Raw genomic sequence first — 15,890 nt, forward strand, 5'->3', positions numbered from 1 at the left:
TGGCTCCAAGGCAGCAATGTAACAAATTGAGCCATGCTAATGACTAATTTGTGTTTTCAGTATCTCTCTGCTACAGAAGACAAGCAATAGGTAATTTCTTTGGCTTCCTTTTCTTCAGTTTCCTCTTACAAATAAAAACAAGCCATTGCATTATATTTTCTCTTCCCTCAGCAATGTCAGGCACTGCAAGTCAGACTGTGTGACCCTAATGGAAAGCATGTAAAGCATGTTGTGTAAGTCTCAAAGTTGAAGCACTTTCAGGAAAAGTACATCCAAATCCCACACATTTTCAGGGGCTTTCATCCGAAGTGTGTGCATAGAATGGTTTAGCAGAGAGTGCAGCCATGGGTAGCCAATCACTTGATCCATCACTGGCAGCTTCTGCTGGCATAATCTGGGTAATTGCGTTTGACTGCTGGTATCAAGAAAGACAAATCGAGAATTTACGTAGGCAGGACCTGTTTCACTTGGAAACCTGCTCAGAATTAGGGATGTGTCAACCACTGATAAATTTCACTAGCCTTATCAAAAAGTCTTTTGGTTTTCCTTGACATTGAAATGTTTCATCTTGTATGAAAAAGCATGCCAGTTGTGATCTAGCTGTTACATATCTGATATTAGGGCATAGTTGAATGGATCAGGGAAAGAGTTACTAGGAATCTAGAAGACAAGGGAGGGAGTTACACCATGGTTTCAACTCAAGCTCAGTTTCTTATCTGTGTTCTGGGCAGGACAAGATATTCTGACTAGGAGTGGCAGAGGAAACAGCCCCTGCGGTATAGGAGGCAGCTCCAATTTTCCAGAAACCCAAGTACACCACGACTATCCAAATGCCCCAAGAAATCTTCATATGGTCAACTGCATGCAAGCAACAAAGGTTTGTTAAAAATTATCTCTCTGTCTGATTGATTGAATGATTGATTGAATCTTTATTTGCGTCAGCCATCAGCCATAGCAATAAAACAACAATACTATATACAAAGAACAGTAATAAAAAGTCAATTCTATAAAACACATTTTAGGGTTTTGAATCAGTAGTCAAATAGTGGATCTTGTTCTGATTGCCCCAGCTAAAAACCTTGCAACCTTTGCTACCACCTGCTCATCTTGATCTGCCAAGAGAAAGGACACTGGGGCAGTGGTTGGGCGACCCGGAATGGACAATAAAAGAGGGGTGATAATCTCATTCCTCAAGTTTCTATTAAGAGTACAAGCCAGAAGGGCATGTACCACCGATTTGGTACTGCCATCTCCACAGGGGCATAAGCATTTTGTGTGTGGAATCTGTTGGAATCGTCCCTTGAGTACAGCTGAGAACAATACATTCAAACTTGTGATAGTAAAAGCGCACCTATGTTTTAGAATTGCTAGGTTATACACATAGGGTGCCAGAGAGTCAAAATGGGAAGGTGGAAAATAGTCATACCATGGGCAAAATTTCCTTATTGTGGCCAAGTTGTTCTGTGTCTGATTTATGATATGGGTAGATATGAATGTTGGGAAGGGATAGACATGCATGCTTAGGGAGATGTTTAATTCAGGGCAAGGATGATTTTGATGGTTTCCTCCCAGGTGAGTTCATTGCTCAAAGTATGGGGTGCTTCTGAGTAATTAAAGCTACTTGGGGTGGATAAGTCATGGGTGCAGCCTGCAGGAGCCAATTTCATACAACCATCTGAGATGGATTCACCTAGTTCAAACCTGCCCTGAGACCCTTTGGGCAGCTGTGCCTAGCCTAGCATGTTGCTTTGGTTGCAGATTTCCCCAATCCATCAAGATTATTTTGTTTGAGTGTTCTTAAAACCTGCCCAATCAAGCGTGCATCCCCTTCTGGGTGTAATATTTCCTAGTTCAGATGTAGCATGCATCTGCTGTAAGGGACATACCCCTTTTGGGGTGGGTGATGTCTGTGCTGTGCTTAGCCTGCAAAGGTCGGGGTGTGTGTGTGTTTCTTTCCTAAATTTATCTGTCTCTCCACTAGCCTGATTCCTGAAAAGCCCATAGGCAGTACTAAAGAATTTCACTTTTATTTAGTGCCCCCCAGAGGCATCCGGAGGACCAGGCGCATTCTAATGTCAGCTGCAGCAGGGATCTAGATTCAGCATGGCAACCAGGTGGTTGCTGCTGCACATCTTTCAACGAGCTGTGCTCTGCGCCCCCAAGCAGAGCAGGGTGCCCCCCTCTGTCTGAGCCAGGGTTGCCAGCAGCGCATACGTTTTAGGTGGCTTGCAAGGAGCCTGTTACTCACCACCTTTTGTGGAGAGAGATCTGTGAATGCACCAGTGGTCTGACTCCTAATTATTTGAAAGCTAGAAAGACAAGCCCGGACTCCCCACCCCCCAATATATTATAGATAAATTTTAATCCTTTTTTTTTCTACTTCCCCCATGAAAAGCCATCTTTGACTGCAATTTGGAAGGCTTAATCCACTTTGGAGGGCCTCCTCTGCAGGCACATTTCATTCACTTTGACCAAAGAGGGGAAAAGTGTTTGGCATTATTAGATTCCCCCCATTGCAGTGAGTGAAAAACATAGTTTCATTTTATACAAAACCAGAATTACAGTTCAATGTGTGTGTGTGTGTGTGTGTGTGTGTGTGTGAGAGAGAGAGAGAGAGAGAGAGAGAGAGAGAGAGAAAGAGCAGAGTACTCAGAAACAGATTGGATTTTCTTTTTTGAAATGCACAGACACCAGGTGAATCTCGGGGCCTGTGCACACTTCTAGTAAATGTACACCTTCAGCAGACAGTACAACCTTTCCCCCCATAGGAAATGCTTCTTGCTGTGGAATTCTTCAAAAGTCCAAAACCTGGTGAAAAATTCCCAGCTGTCTGGAGGACATCTCCTGTTCTTAACTCACAGTGACGAAATATCAGTTAATCTTTTCTGATTATCAAGTGATCAGATTAACAACGGATGGTCAGCCAGTATCTGTGACAGTATTTATCAGTTGCTTCCACTTTTCCCCAAAGCACCAGATGTGACATGCAACAAAACCAACAATACAATTCATCAACTGCTAAATTAAACATTCAGTAACTATCTGGAGATATCCACATGCTTTGAAGTTAGACCATTTATTTTGCCCTTCAATATATGTGTGATTCCACCAAGGATAATGGAAAATAACACATGCACTTAAAAAAATTACACCTGAATGTTGCATATATGAGATCCTTTACAGAGCTGACTGTGTGTGATTCTGACCGTTTCAGCTTCAGCTCTTCCCCTTCAGTTGGTCATTAAGCAGAGAGTTCAGGCATATTCTTCCTCGTACTGCTGACAACAGAAATCCCACTGAGACCATAAAAAAATTGTGTGTGAAAAGCTGAATAGAGCCTGGCCGCCCATTTGTATCTGTCTGCTTTTAAAGGTCATTACTCCAGATACACCCCCATCTTGCACAGCCGTCTTGCAGCTGGATTTTTGACCATTCATTATTCTCACTCTTGATCCTTTATAACCTGTATACAAAGAGCTGGAAAGGCAGAAAGGGGAAGGCAAGGCAAGGCAACAGAATGAAAATCGGTTTGCGCTCCCCAAATCAGTAGCAAACATTTCCCAGTTAAATACAATTGTTTAATGATGCCAATAGGAATGGCTTTGCCAAGTTAAAACATAGAAAGTTTTCACAAAGACAAAATAATATTTTAGATATTTGTAGGCAGTTATAATACTTCTGCTCCCTTGGTGATGCTCAGCAGGAGAACAAAGCAAAGTCTATGAAGAAAGATGTGGTGTTAACTGCTGTTAAACCACCTGCCCCTTCTCATGAGTAATCATCATGGAGCTTCTTAAATTACATTTGGTGACTGGAGTTCAGCAATGGAGTGTCTTAAAACTCATTCCATCCAGAGGCTGCCCCTGAAGAATGGGCCCACCATTCAGTTTCGGGCTCAAGCTACATGTTACATTGGTTTTCCCCCTCCTTCAGTTCTTTTTTAAAACCAACAACAACAACAAAATTTACCTGGGCAGACGGTCAGTTGAAGTGGAGAAAGGGTATGTGGAGAATTCATACTTATTTTTCATCTCAGGGTTCTTCAGCACAAAACACTTCCTCCTCCTCACAGAAGGAAAAAATACGGGCTCCCCATAGGTTTTCTGTAGCTTGGAGTGAAAAAGCAGCTTGAAGAGTCTGATTTTTCAAACTGAAAAAGGACCAGAGGAGAAAACACCTCCACACTCCCTTGCTCTGACTCACTGCCTGCCCAGACTAACAGTTTTAAAATGCAGAGGGGGAAACCACAGAGCCCCCCAACATGTGTAGTTTTTGCCTCAGCTGCAGTGTAGATGATCTCCCACCAGATCAAAAGTATGAATGGTGCTTCATCTGCATTGTGGGCAACATCCTTTAGTGAACAGACGGAGGGCAATACCTGAACTGAATCTCATATGCCTTTTTGTTGTCAGGAAAACAACCCCAAACACAAAATACACACATGCACCACACAAGTGTAAAATGTATTCAAAACGTTTCTGCCCTGCCTGCCTCTCTAGGATTGAGGCTGCTCACAGCAGCATTTGAAGCAATTGGAACATTTGAACAATTGAAATGCACTGACAAGCTAGTCAGACAAAGGAGAATCCCTTCCCACAGCAACAGATTAAAAGCAGTCAGCCTCCACACCCTGCGCTCTGAGAGACAGTTCTTCTGAGAGGCCCAGGGCTACCACTGAGAAAGTCTTAAGTCACATTTTACAGAGAGTGTCTTTCCTTGACATTTTAAAGCACAATCAGTCTGACTGTGTTTGAGTAGAAGGAGCCATGGCGGTTGCTTAATTTGTTCTCCTCCTGTCCTTTCCAGCCCAAAATTGCTCTCTGTCAAGCTGTTCTTCCCTGCCCCAACCACAGGGAAACATAAAGGAGTTCTATATTTCCCCTGATACATTTCCACCTGTGAGTCAAAATGCTTGGGGAAAGGTGAAAAACGACCAGCGGACAAAGGGTTACACAGCTTTCCTCCTCTCCCATAATTCTTCCTCCACCCACATGTTCAGCTGTTTTTTCTGTTAATAATAATAATAATAATAATAATAATAATAATAATAATAATATATTATTTCTACCCCATCCATCTGGCTGGGTTTTCCCAGCCATTCTGGGCAGCTTCCAACAAAAGATTAAAAATACATTAAAACATCATTAAAAACTTACCTAAACAGGACTGCCTTCAGATGTTTTCTAAATGTCATATAGTTGTTTATTTCTTTGACATCTGATAGGAGGGCGTTCCACAGGGCGGGTGCCACTACCGAGAAGGCCCTCTGCCTGGTTCCCTGTAAGTTCTTTTCTTGCAGCGAGGGAACTGCCAGAAGGCCCTTGGCGCTGGACCTCAGTGCCCGGGTAGAATGATGGGGGTAGAGACGCTCCTTCAGGTATACAGGACAGAGGCCATTTAGGGCTTTAAAGGTCAGCACCAACACTCTGAATTGTGCTTGGAAAAGTATCTGTGAAGCAACAAAACATGGCGTTCCTATAATGTGGAGTTTGAGCCACAGGCCCTTTGGCAAGTGTGTACACGAATGTGTGAAGAGGCGCATGGGGATGAAGGGGCCAGCTGTGTCCCCGCCCACCTGGCCAGCCTCTGCTAGGTGGAGAGTGACAGTCTCACCATCAAATACAACCAGCGATGAGAGACTTGAGGCCCTTCTGCTTCGTGTGCTTCCTCCACGAGAGGGAGGTCTGGAGGGCAGCAAGATGAGAAAGGGCCTTTTCTGCAGAGGCTCCCCATCTGTGGAATGCTCTCCCCAGGGAGGCTCAGTTGGCACCTTCATTCTACACCTCTAGGCACCAGGCAGGAATATGCATCTTTGGCTGATTAAGATCCAATCCCCTTTTAAATGTGGTGGTGGGCTGTGGGGGAGTTTTTGCCATTGATAACGTCATTTTCCACCTAACCAACTGGGAAGCAAATGGAAGAAAAATAAAAACCTGGGCAATAGAGTGTCATTCTTACTGCAGACGTTCTCCCCATTTGTGTAAATCAGCCTTAACTTCCTTTACTAATGGATAATAATTCCTCCTCTTAAGTTGTTGGACATTTTTGGTTGCAGAATGAGCCCATAAGTGGATCATGCAGAGGCATACCTACCTACATAACATAATGGATTTGTGATAATTAACCTCCAGACTATTTGCAGCGTGAAAGGACTCCAACACAGCTTGAATCTCAGGTAAGACTCTGATCAGAAAGAGTAGAATATCATATTCAAATAAAACAAGAACATATTCTTTACCATTTTCAGATATCACCTCCATCTTGGTGCTTTGACAAATCAGGTTGGCCAGAGTTTCCATGACCATAATGAATGGCAGAGGCGCCAGGTTGCCCCCAAGATTGGGTGGGCCCAGAGAGCCCATGATGGAGGAGGCCGAGCGCGCTGAGGAGCCACTGGACCTGCAGCGTGTGTGACATGCATAGGGCAGCCTCAAGATTGAGGGGTCTGCTCCCCTGAAAACAAAGGTACCTTCAGCCTCCCAGAGCTGCCATGCCTGCTACCTGGTGGCCCTATGCAGATGCCTTTTGAAGCTCCTAAAGACAAAGGGAAAGTGAATCAGTCATGTGTAGTATATTGTTTTCTTTCTTTCTTTTCTTTCTTTCTTTCTTTCTTTCTTTCTTTCTTTGAATAACTTGCATTGGGTTTTATAAACAAGGATCATAGGAATAAGAAATGATTTAAATAAATAAATGGACCAAGTCTCCACATGCCATTTTTAAATCACAAAAGTAGCATAATAAATTTGTAGTAATGTCAATGACAAATGGTTCATTATTAGTGGACAATATGTTCTTGGTTTGTGAATTGGTTTAAACAAAAGCAAAGGGAAAACAGAAAAAACAAAGTTAACAAATAAATGTGGTTTACTGTTCTGACTCAAAATGTAAATATTTGGTGTGTTTATTTTTTGCTAAGGTTTTAAGGTTTATTTTATTTTCCTTTTAAAAGTGTGCTTTGCTGTCATGCATATTTTGTGTGGACAAGCTTATAAATGGAAACAATTTGAAACAGTGTGAATCAGTGTTTCTCAAACAGGGAAATTACAGGAAATGTATACACATACTTTGTAAGGCATTTGAGGGAGGCAACGGGAAAATATGAAAGAAAAAGAAAATTCTGATTAAACTGGCAAGGCTCTCACAAGACCTTCAGAGCAAATGCCTGTAGTTAGCTTGAGAAAAGTTGAACTATGGAACTCCTTACCACAAATAAAATGCTGTGGCAAAGAATTTAGCAGTTGCCAAAGATAGATTGGATATCAACAGAGATACCAGTGATTGCAAGCTGATTATGCCCAAACTCTGTCTCCATCTGCCACCATTTACAGCTTATCCACACTTCCTCTTCTCCTGCTGCTTTCCTCTGGAAAAACAGCTCTTTACCACTCAATCAGAGCAAACAGCAATCAGGTTTTCCATGGATTTAGATTTAGCTCTGATTTAGAGCTAAAGAGTGGCTTTTCCCTGGGAAAGGAGTAGAGCAAGGGGGAAACTACTTGGACCTGTGTTTTTAGGCATGGGACATGCAGAAGTGTGGAGAACCCCTAAGTGACTGGCTCTGCCCCTTCACCACTCTTTTGTGAAGCAGTAATTGTCAGCTGTCTCAAATGGGCCTTTAGGGTCCAAAGTTTGACAACCTCGGGTGTAAACTTACTCTCTATAGCTTTAAAAAATGTACATGAGTCTCAGTGCAATTCAAGAAAAAAATAGATAAAATGAAATTATAGGTTAAAAGAGTCTGGTTGCATCTGTAACTTGCTAATTCTTGCTTTCTTGTCAAATTACGACAGACAAAACATACTAAAAATCTGGAAGGAGATGCTGCACACATTCTGTTCATGAAATTTATTTCTGAGCTCCATTAAACCTAGCCAGACTAATAATTGATGTGAGCATCCAGTGGGGCTAGCTTATAAGTCCTGGAACACTCTTCCCTGTCTAGTATCCATGTCTATAATTCTTTCACAGAGGGATGTGGCAGAATTTGTTATTGTCTTAGAAACCTGGACACTCTGCTATCAGCCAGAAACACAAGGTGAGTCATTCAGCCCCCCCCCCTTGAAGCAAGCTGGTACTTGCCTAATTGGTATTTGAGGAGCTTGTTGAAGGGAGCAGGCTGACTGATAATGTAGTACCTGGGGTCCCCCCCCCCAGAGTGCCCAGTTGTTCAACTATCGTAGGAATGCCATCACTTTTCTGAACGTGCAACATGGGGCACCACAGTTCTCCTTAGGACAGGAGTGGGGAACTGTGGCCCCCCAGATGCTCTTGGTGTGGACTACAACTCCCCCTATCCCTGACCATGCCATGAGGCAGTGGCTGGGTGAGGCCAGCACCACCTGAAAGACACAGGATCCCAATCCCAGGCTTAAGACATGTTTCATGGGTACCAGACTTTTTTCTGTCTTTCATATTTCTTCCAGAGCCTTGCAGCCAAGGATTTAGCTGTTTTTGTTATCAGATTAATATTTGAATTTCAGCTCTTCTTAGCTCTGCAGAGTTGCACCACGAACATCTCTGTTGTTTGCCTATCGTCTTTCCTTTCCCTTTCAGAAAAGCCACTCTATCCTTCTGCTCTGCCCCTCACGGCCAGATTCCAACCTAGTTTCCCAGGACCCCTGATTCATCTCTGATCCCTTTTCTAAGATCCTTCACCTGCTTTGATACTGCTATGATCTAGGCAGCACTGCTGTGTGCTGGTGTTATAATTGTCTGTGGTGTACAGAGTTTTTTAGTCCCATCATGGCAGCAATTCATGCTAATGGTGGACACTAGAATGCCAAAAACAAAGCTTAATAGATTAAATAAAAAAGGCCCTGGGAGCCTAAAGCAATCACTTGCAGAGGAGGCTTCCCATAGTATTTCTGGAGGAATAATTGCTCTTTGATGTCCTGAGGGTAGGGGGAGTGGGATCACACACTTGCCATCTCCATTTCCAACCTCCATCTGTTCCGTTAACATGCATTGATTCGTACAATGGAACAAGTTCTTTATGTACAATCAAGAACCTTGGAAAAGCAAAGATCTCAGTCATGTGCATGTATACACATATAAACTATGCCCATTGTTAAGCTGAACGTTCTTGTGTCTGGGATTGGGAGCAACACAAGTGATCTGACTTCCCATCCCACATGTTCAATGAAACATTTGAATAGTGTTACCTTGCCTCTGTGGGACGCAGGTGGCGCTGTGGGTTAAAGCCTCAGCGCCTAGGACTTGCCGATCGAAAGGTCGGCGGTTCGAATACCTGCGGCGGGGTGCGCTCCCACTGCTCGGTCCCAGCGCCTGCCAACCTAGCAGTTCGAAAGCACCTCCGGGTGCAAGTAGATAAATAGGGACCGCTTACCAGCGGGAAGGTAAACGGCGTTTCCGTGTGCGGCTCTGGCTCGCCAGAGCAGCGATGTCACGCTGGCCACGTGACCCGGAAGTGTCTCCGGACAGCGGTGGCCCCTGGCCTCTTAAGTGAGATGGGCGCACAACCCCAGAGTCTGTCAAGACTGGCCCGTACGGGCAGGGGTACCTTTACCTTTACCTTTTTACCTTGCCTCTGTTATCAGATGTTTGCTATTGAAGAGGTTTTGCAGAATTTTGGCACGCTATAAAAATATGTAGAAAGCCAGTTTGACAAACACTGGCAAAGGATGGGTAAAATAAATGCATACCATGAGCAATGATTGCTGCATTATATCTCCTTCAAATCTATGAAAAACTATTGTCTGTACGCAGCCTCGGGATACTAATATTCTGAGGTATTTAATTGTCCAAGTTCTTAAGCAATTATGAAGATTAGCAAAGTCTATTAGAACTTCTAAGTAACCTTCCATCCACTTTCTATACAAGAAGTGATTTACTTGATTAAAATGTTGCCACTGGAAACATAAAAAAAATGTAATCCCCTTAATGTATAGTCATTCAGTTGTCGTAACAATTTCAGGCAGTGTTGTCAAGATTTTCAAAGTGAAGAGGGCTTTAAAGTTTCAATACTCAATGGCTAAACAATAAGATGCCGCATAATTTTGATGTCAGTTTTGAGTCACTTCTGAACAGCATGAATCACAGAGGGCCAAACTAGTTGTGATGCAATTAGCAATGTCTAGGTGCAAAGCCCCCAACCAGAAACGGGGCTCTAGCAGGGTGTGGGGCTCAAATCTTTGTCTCTGCTGCGCTCCTATTTTCACTGGGGCAAAGCCTCCAATTTGCAATAGGGAGTAATTGTATTGTGTGATACTCTCCTGCTTACAACAGTGAGCACTTGTGCACACATTAGCACTGAAGCCCAGTAACAGACAATAGTGAGTGAAACAGACACACAAAGAAAAATTGTACAATAATTAATAAGGCACACTGGCAGATAAATTAATAAAATAACAAAATAGCTTGAGACGGTGTAAAGGAGACTACAAACTCAGAACTATTCTAAAGAACAATTCTAAGCTATTCTATTCACTGGCTCTAATAAGAACAAATAAGCTACACTTAGGGAACAATCCAATATCATGATCCACTGTGTGAGGATGGTTAGGATCCAGTGGATCTCTGGCTTAGCCAGAAGGTTCTTGGCACATCCAGAGTAAACCAGCTTAACTGCCTCAGGCTCAGCTCTTCCAGAGATATGCCAGTGTATCTCTTCCCTTCCATTCCAGCGGACTAACACAAGCCTGACAGATCTTAAGCCAGTGCAAGCCCTGAAAAATAGCATTCTGGTGGCATGACATAGCAGGATGTCAGGGGCATTTAGGATAAGGTTACCAGACGTCCCCATTTTCCAGAGACAGTTCCAGGATTTACAAATCAGTCCCCATACAAAATCCATTGAAGTTGAAAAGTGTCCCCGGATTCATTGAAAAAAATCTGGCAACCTTAACTTAGGATGGATCTTGTGCCTGTTCAGCTTGGTCATCTGACTTGACAATTCAGTGTAAATTCAGACAACCAAAAAGGTGGTGTAATTCATAAAGGCTCACTTTTGCTCTGCTTAGGCAGCATTAGCCCAGTTGCTGAACAGCTTGGATCTGGTGAAATGTTATGCCTGTTTAATTTACGCTAAGCTTTTTTCATGCCACTTCTTGTGTAGAGGATGGCTCCCTTAGACAGACCCAGGCAAAACAGAAAAAATAAAGCAGAATTAAACCCAAATGAACAAATGAAAAAGAGCTGTAGTAATTTTGAAGAAAGGGACGTGGGTGGTGCTGTGGGTTAAACCACAGAGCCTATGGCTTGCCGATCAGAAGGTCAGCGGTTCGAATCCCCACGACGGGGTGAGCTCCCATTGCTCGGTCCCTGCTCCTTGCCAACCTAGCAGTTCAAAAGCATGAAGTTCAAATAGATAAATAGGTACCGCTCCGGTGGGAAGGTAAACGGTGTTTCCGTGCGCTGCTCTGGTTCGCCAGAAGCGGCTTAGTCATGCTGACCACATGACCCGGAAGCTGTATGCCGGCTCCCTTGGCCAATAAAGCGAGATGAGCACCACAACCCCAAAGTCGGCCACGACTGGACCTAATGGTCAGGGGTCCACTTACCCTTTACCTTTAATTTGGAAGAAAAGGGAGACATGAGTAAGGAACTAGGCTGAAATGATGTGTCCAGCAAAAGCCTCCAGCAGAACTTTATAACACTGCTGCCCTTCAAAGACAAAGAGCAAGAAGCACGAGACAAAAACACTATTTGATATCTGTCAATTTCCCTCCCATAGCACTGGGATTTTTTAAGGTTGGGGTAAATCATTACAGTCTTGACCTGCCTGCCCCAATGAGGCTCTCTTGGCTCCCGTCCTCCACCCTGACCTTTGCCCTCTCTTGCCACCACTCTGGCATTTTCTTTATATTGTCAGCCTAGAGACACTCATTTTGCTTTTCACAGATACTCATCTGCAATGTTTTTTGCTGTCCGAGACGCCAAGGAACCATGAAGTGCTTTGAGGGAGATCCTGCTTCAACCTGGGGCACCTTGTACACCTTGGACAAGCCCAGAAAACCTCTGAAGCCCCCCCACTTTGATTTGGCCTTTGGGCTTCTACGTTAAAAGTGAGCCATTGCTCAGGACATTGCACATCTAAAAAAGTGTTAATTAAACTAATCAATAAATATATTGTTATCTCTAGATTGACAAACACATGTAATCTTTCCTAATGTGATGGCCTTTAAATATCCAAATAGTACAAATTGTCCTTAGATTAAAAAAGAAAATATTATTCCATGGGCATCACTGAGGGAGTGGTGGTTCTGTTAAATTCTGTTGTTGTTCCATGGATTAGTTTTGCCTTGTGTTCCACTCCACCTACCCTTCCAGTCAAACTTGGAGAAATTTTAAATTTTTAATTTCAAAATTGATGCATGAACAGTTTGCCATGTTCTCAGTTTGTATTTTTGTTGTTGTTGCCATTACAGGTTTATTTGTTTATTTCATATTTTCTTTGCTTGGATATATCTCCTAATCTGATTGTGAAGCTGTTGAACAGGTGATCTCTCTGACACTGTTCCTTGGTGAATGATTGAAGTTGCTGATGAATGGGGAAGGGGTAGAGGTGATAAAAAGACGATCACTGTATGTCTAACTATGAGACTCACTCACTGGATCATCACCTTGTCGTGATGAGTGGGCTTGCACATTCCTATGACCCTTGTGAGTAAAGCCATCGGGAATCTGATACTCCCAGCAGGATTGCCCAAGGCGGTAAGGTCAAAGGGAAGGAGCTAGACAAAGAATGATCCAAGAAGTCCTCAATGGCAGAACAGGAGGAAGATAACAAGTGGTATGTTACAACGGCTGTGAAGGCTACAGCAGATAAGAATCTACCGGTCGTCGTGACTACTCATGCTATCGGAACAGAGCCTTACTGTGAAGACTGTGCATTGGTCAGCATGCACTGATCTACACACATAAAACAAATTCACACACGGGCATCTTCCAAAACCCTTCCCAAACCCAAGCCCCAAAAGTTCCATGGTGATCGGCAAATGTTAACGGGCAGAATCATGAAATCTGAAAGTCCCTAGCCATGAACTGGCACATGGGCAGTGGATACAGATTCAGTCATTCTGACTCAAGCAATGAGGCAGTTGAGCAGCTCGGCAGCTGTATCCATGACTGAGAAGCCCTTTTTAGGATCCACTCTGCTCATCCCGAAAAGGGGGAGGGGCTAGAAAAGGTGCCCTAAACATAGTCTGCTTCCCTTTCCCCCTGACTGGATTACGGCAGCTAGTGGGGTCACCACCTCGCAGTCGTAAAAGACAGTTGAGCTTTGGAACATGGAATATACGGATGTTGTCAGATAACACAGACAGCGAGCGTCCTGAAAGCAGAACTGCCATCATTGCAAGAGAGCTGTGAGATTTTAACATCGATATTGCAGCACTTCAAGAGACTCAAAGAGCAGGTGAGGGACAACTGAAGGAAGAAAAAGGAGGCTACACATTCTTCTGGAAAGGTCTATCTCAACAAGAACATCAAATACATGGTGTAGGCTTCGCTATCAAAAACCATCTTGTGACGCTCCCGTCAGAAGTCCCTACCAGCATTAATGAGCGACTGTCAACCCTTCAAATAAAACTTCCCAAAAATTAACAGGCTACTATTATAAGCGCTTATGTACCAACACTGGTTGCCGATGATGACACTAAAGAATTTTTTTACTCTCAACTGGATACTGTCCTATCAGAGACACCTAAGGAAGATAAAATTATCTTCCTGGGCGATTTAAAAACAAGAGTTGGGCGAGATTTCGATCTGTGGCCTGGGACTATTGAGAAAGAAGGAGTTGGCAAAAGCAACCAGAACGGAATCTTACTTTTGATGATATGTGCAGCGCACAACCTTGTTATTACCAACACACTCTTTCGACAGAAAAATAAATTTAAAACTTCATGGAGGCATCCTCAGTCAAACCACTGGCACCTCTTAGACTATGTTATTTTCCGTGCTAAAGATCGTCATGCTAAAGATGTGCTCCTTACCAGAGCTATGATGAGTGCCGACGACTGGTGGACAGATCACTGACTAATATGTTCCATGATAAAGATTATACCTCAACACAGGCTTCAAGGAAGGAAACCAAGGTGCAAAATGAACACTCAAGCCCTTCAAGATACCATTAAGTGGAGTTACTTCCAAACGACTGTTAAGGACCATTTGCTTTCAGAATTCCCTTATAACATCGAGGAAGACCAGTGGAACCAGAGTTCAAATCCCCACTCAGCTATGGAGTTCACAGTGACCTTGGGCCAGTAGGTACCTCACAGTCTAACCTATGTCACAGGGTTGTTGTAAGGGCAAAATGGAAAGGATGGAGATCCGTGTTTGCCACTTTGAAGGAAAGGTGAGATAGAAATGTTAATAAAATAAAATAAAATAAAATAAAATAAAATAAAATAAAATAAAATAAAATAAAATAAAATAAAATAAAATAAAATAAAATAAAATAAAGTAATATGTGTGTGAAAAGGTATCACTATTCTCTGGGACCAATGAACAACAAAGTACACATGCAGGTCTTGCTTTCTGAACAGAACACATTCCCAGGAAATTGTTCAGTAGGCAAGCATTTCCATTATTTCCTATAGGAACCTTTCTAATTCATGATTTGTCTGATCTCTCCTGCCTTCCATGACTTCTGCCCAAAATGTCTGCCACCAAGCAGCAAAACACAAACAAATAAGGAAGTGGGCAAACTCTGGCTGTTTGGATATAAGAAGCTGTCTTTCATGTTATGAGGTTTGGGTATAATTCCTTTGTGTCCGGATAACCAAAATTTCAGATAATGAGTGTCCTGATCGTGGGACCTATGTGGAAAGGATTTTATACATGTGCATTCACATTACTCAGCAAGTCGGGTTGTTTGCGTAGGCCAGCGTGGTATGGTTTACCATTGCAATCCCTTTCATCATGAGTCTCCCTTGATATCTGACACAAAATACTTTTTAAAAAATGTATCTGGATAAGTTACATCACCTAAAACTACAGTGCTTGCAATCCTCCAGCCTTTGCAGCTCTAAGAAATGCATAATGGAAGCTGCCTTTCCCTTAGTGCAGTTGATAAAGTTAAGATTCTCCTTAAAGAATCAAATCCTGCTACAGATTTATGCCAGAGTGCTGATTTGGAGGCTTGTAATTTCTTTTGTTCTAAAGATACAGCTCGCATTTAATAAGGATAATTGTTTGGATGTTTAATATTCTTTGGAAGTTTAATATCCCTCCGGCAAATCTAAAAAATGTGTGAGTCTCTGATACTTGACGATGACCTTCACCGCTATTATAGGGATTTATATATTTCTCAGTAAGTGAAATGGTGCAAGGAAAAGAATGTGTTTCATTGTTCTCATGGTGACCCAGAGATAAAGAGACAGCAGCCAAGTACTGTATACTGTGGGCATACCTCAGAGAATACGCGTGTTCCAACTTGCCGTACACGTGATGTTCTCCCTTTAGGGTTTGATGGCAAATGGCTTCATGTGCGTTTATCCTCATAACTCTTTCTTAGACAGAGAGAATCCAAGGTGTAGCTCAGCAGAAGAGTGTGGGCTTTGGGAGCACTCAGACCCCCAGAATGAACCCTAACTTCAGGGCACACCTGGTGGGTGCCTAGTTCCCCAGGGAGTCAGGGACACTTGCTGGTCTCTTGTTGGGAGGCCAACAATTTCACATTTGAATTCTCAAAGAACTTTCAGGGAGGCATCACCCAGACCTGGCAATTTGTTCTTAAAGCCTAGAACTTCTTTTTGTGCCATCACTCTTTGCCTCAGTTCCTCAGCCTGCATATACAGTGGTACCTCGGGTTACAGACGCTTCAGGTTACATACGCTTCAGGTTACAGACTCCACTAACCCAGAAATAGTACCTTGGGTTAAGAACTTTGCTTCAGGATGAGAACAGAAATCGTGCTCTGCTGGTGCGGC

The 15,890-nt window shown here is 43.1% G+C and overlaps 1 long non-coding RNA gene across 1 annotated transcript; it reads left to right on the top strand.

The window, feature by feature from the left end:
* Positions 1-604: 604 nt before the first annotated feature.
* Positions 605-12,022, top strand: LOC307214473. The gene is made up of 3 exons (XR_013838130.1): positions 605-877; positions 6,056-6,175; positions 11,860-12,022. It is a non-coding gene; the product is annotated as an uncharacterized lncRNA (long non-coding RNA).
* The last annotated feature ends 3,868 nt before the right edge of the window (positions 12,023-15,890 follow it).

This window comes from Podarcis cretensis (genome assembly GCF_951804945.1).
Source record: "Podarcis cretensis genome assembly, chromosome: 4".
Taxonomy (NCBI): Eukaryota; Metazoa; Chordata; class Lepidosauria; order Squamata; family Lacertidae; genus Podarcis; species Podarcis cretensis.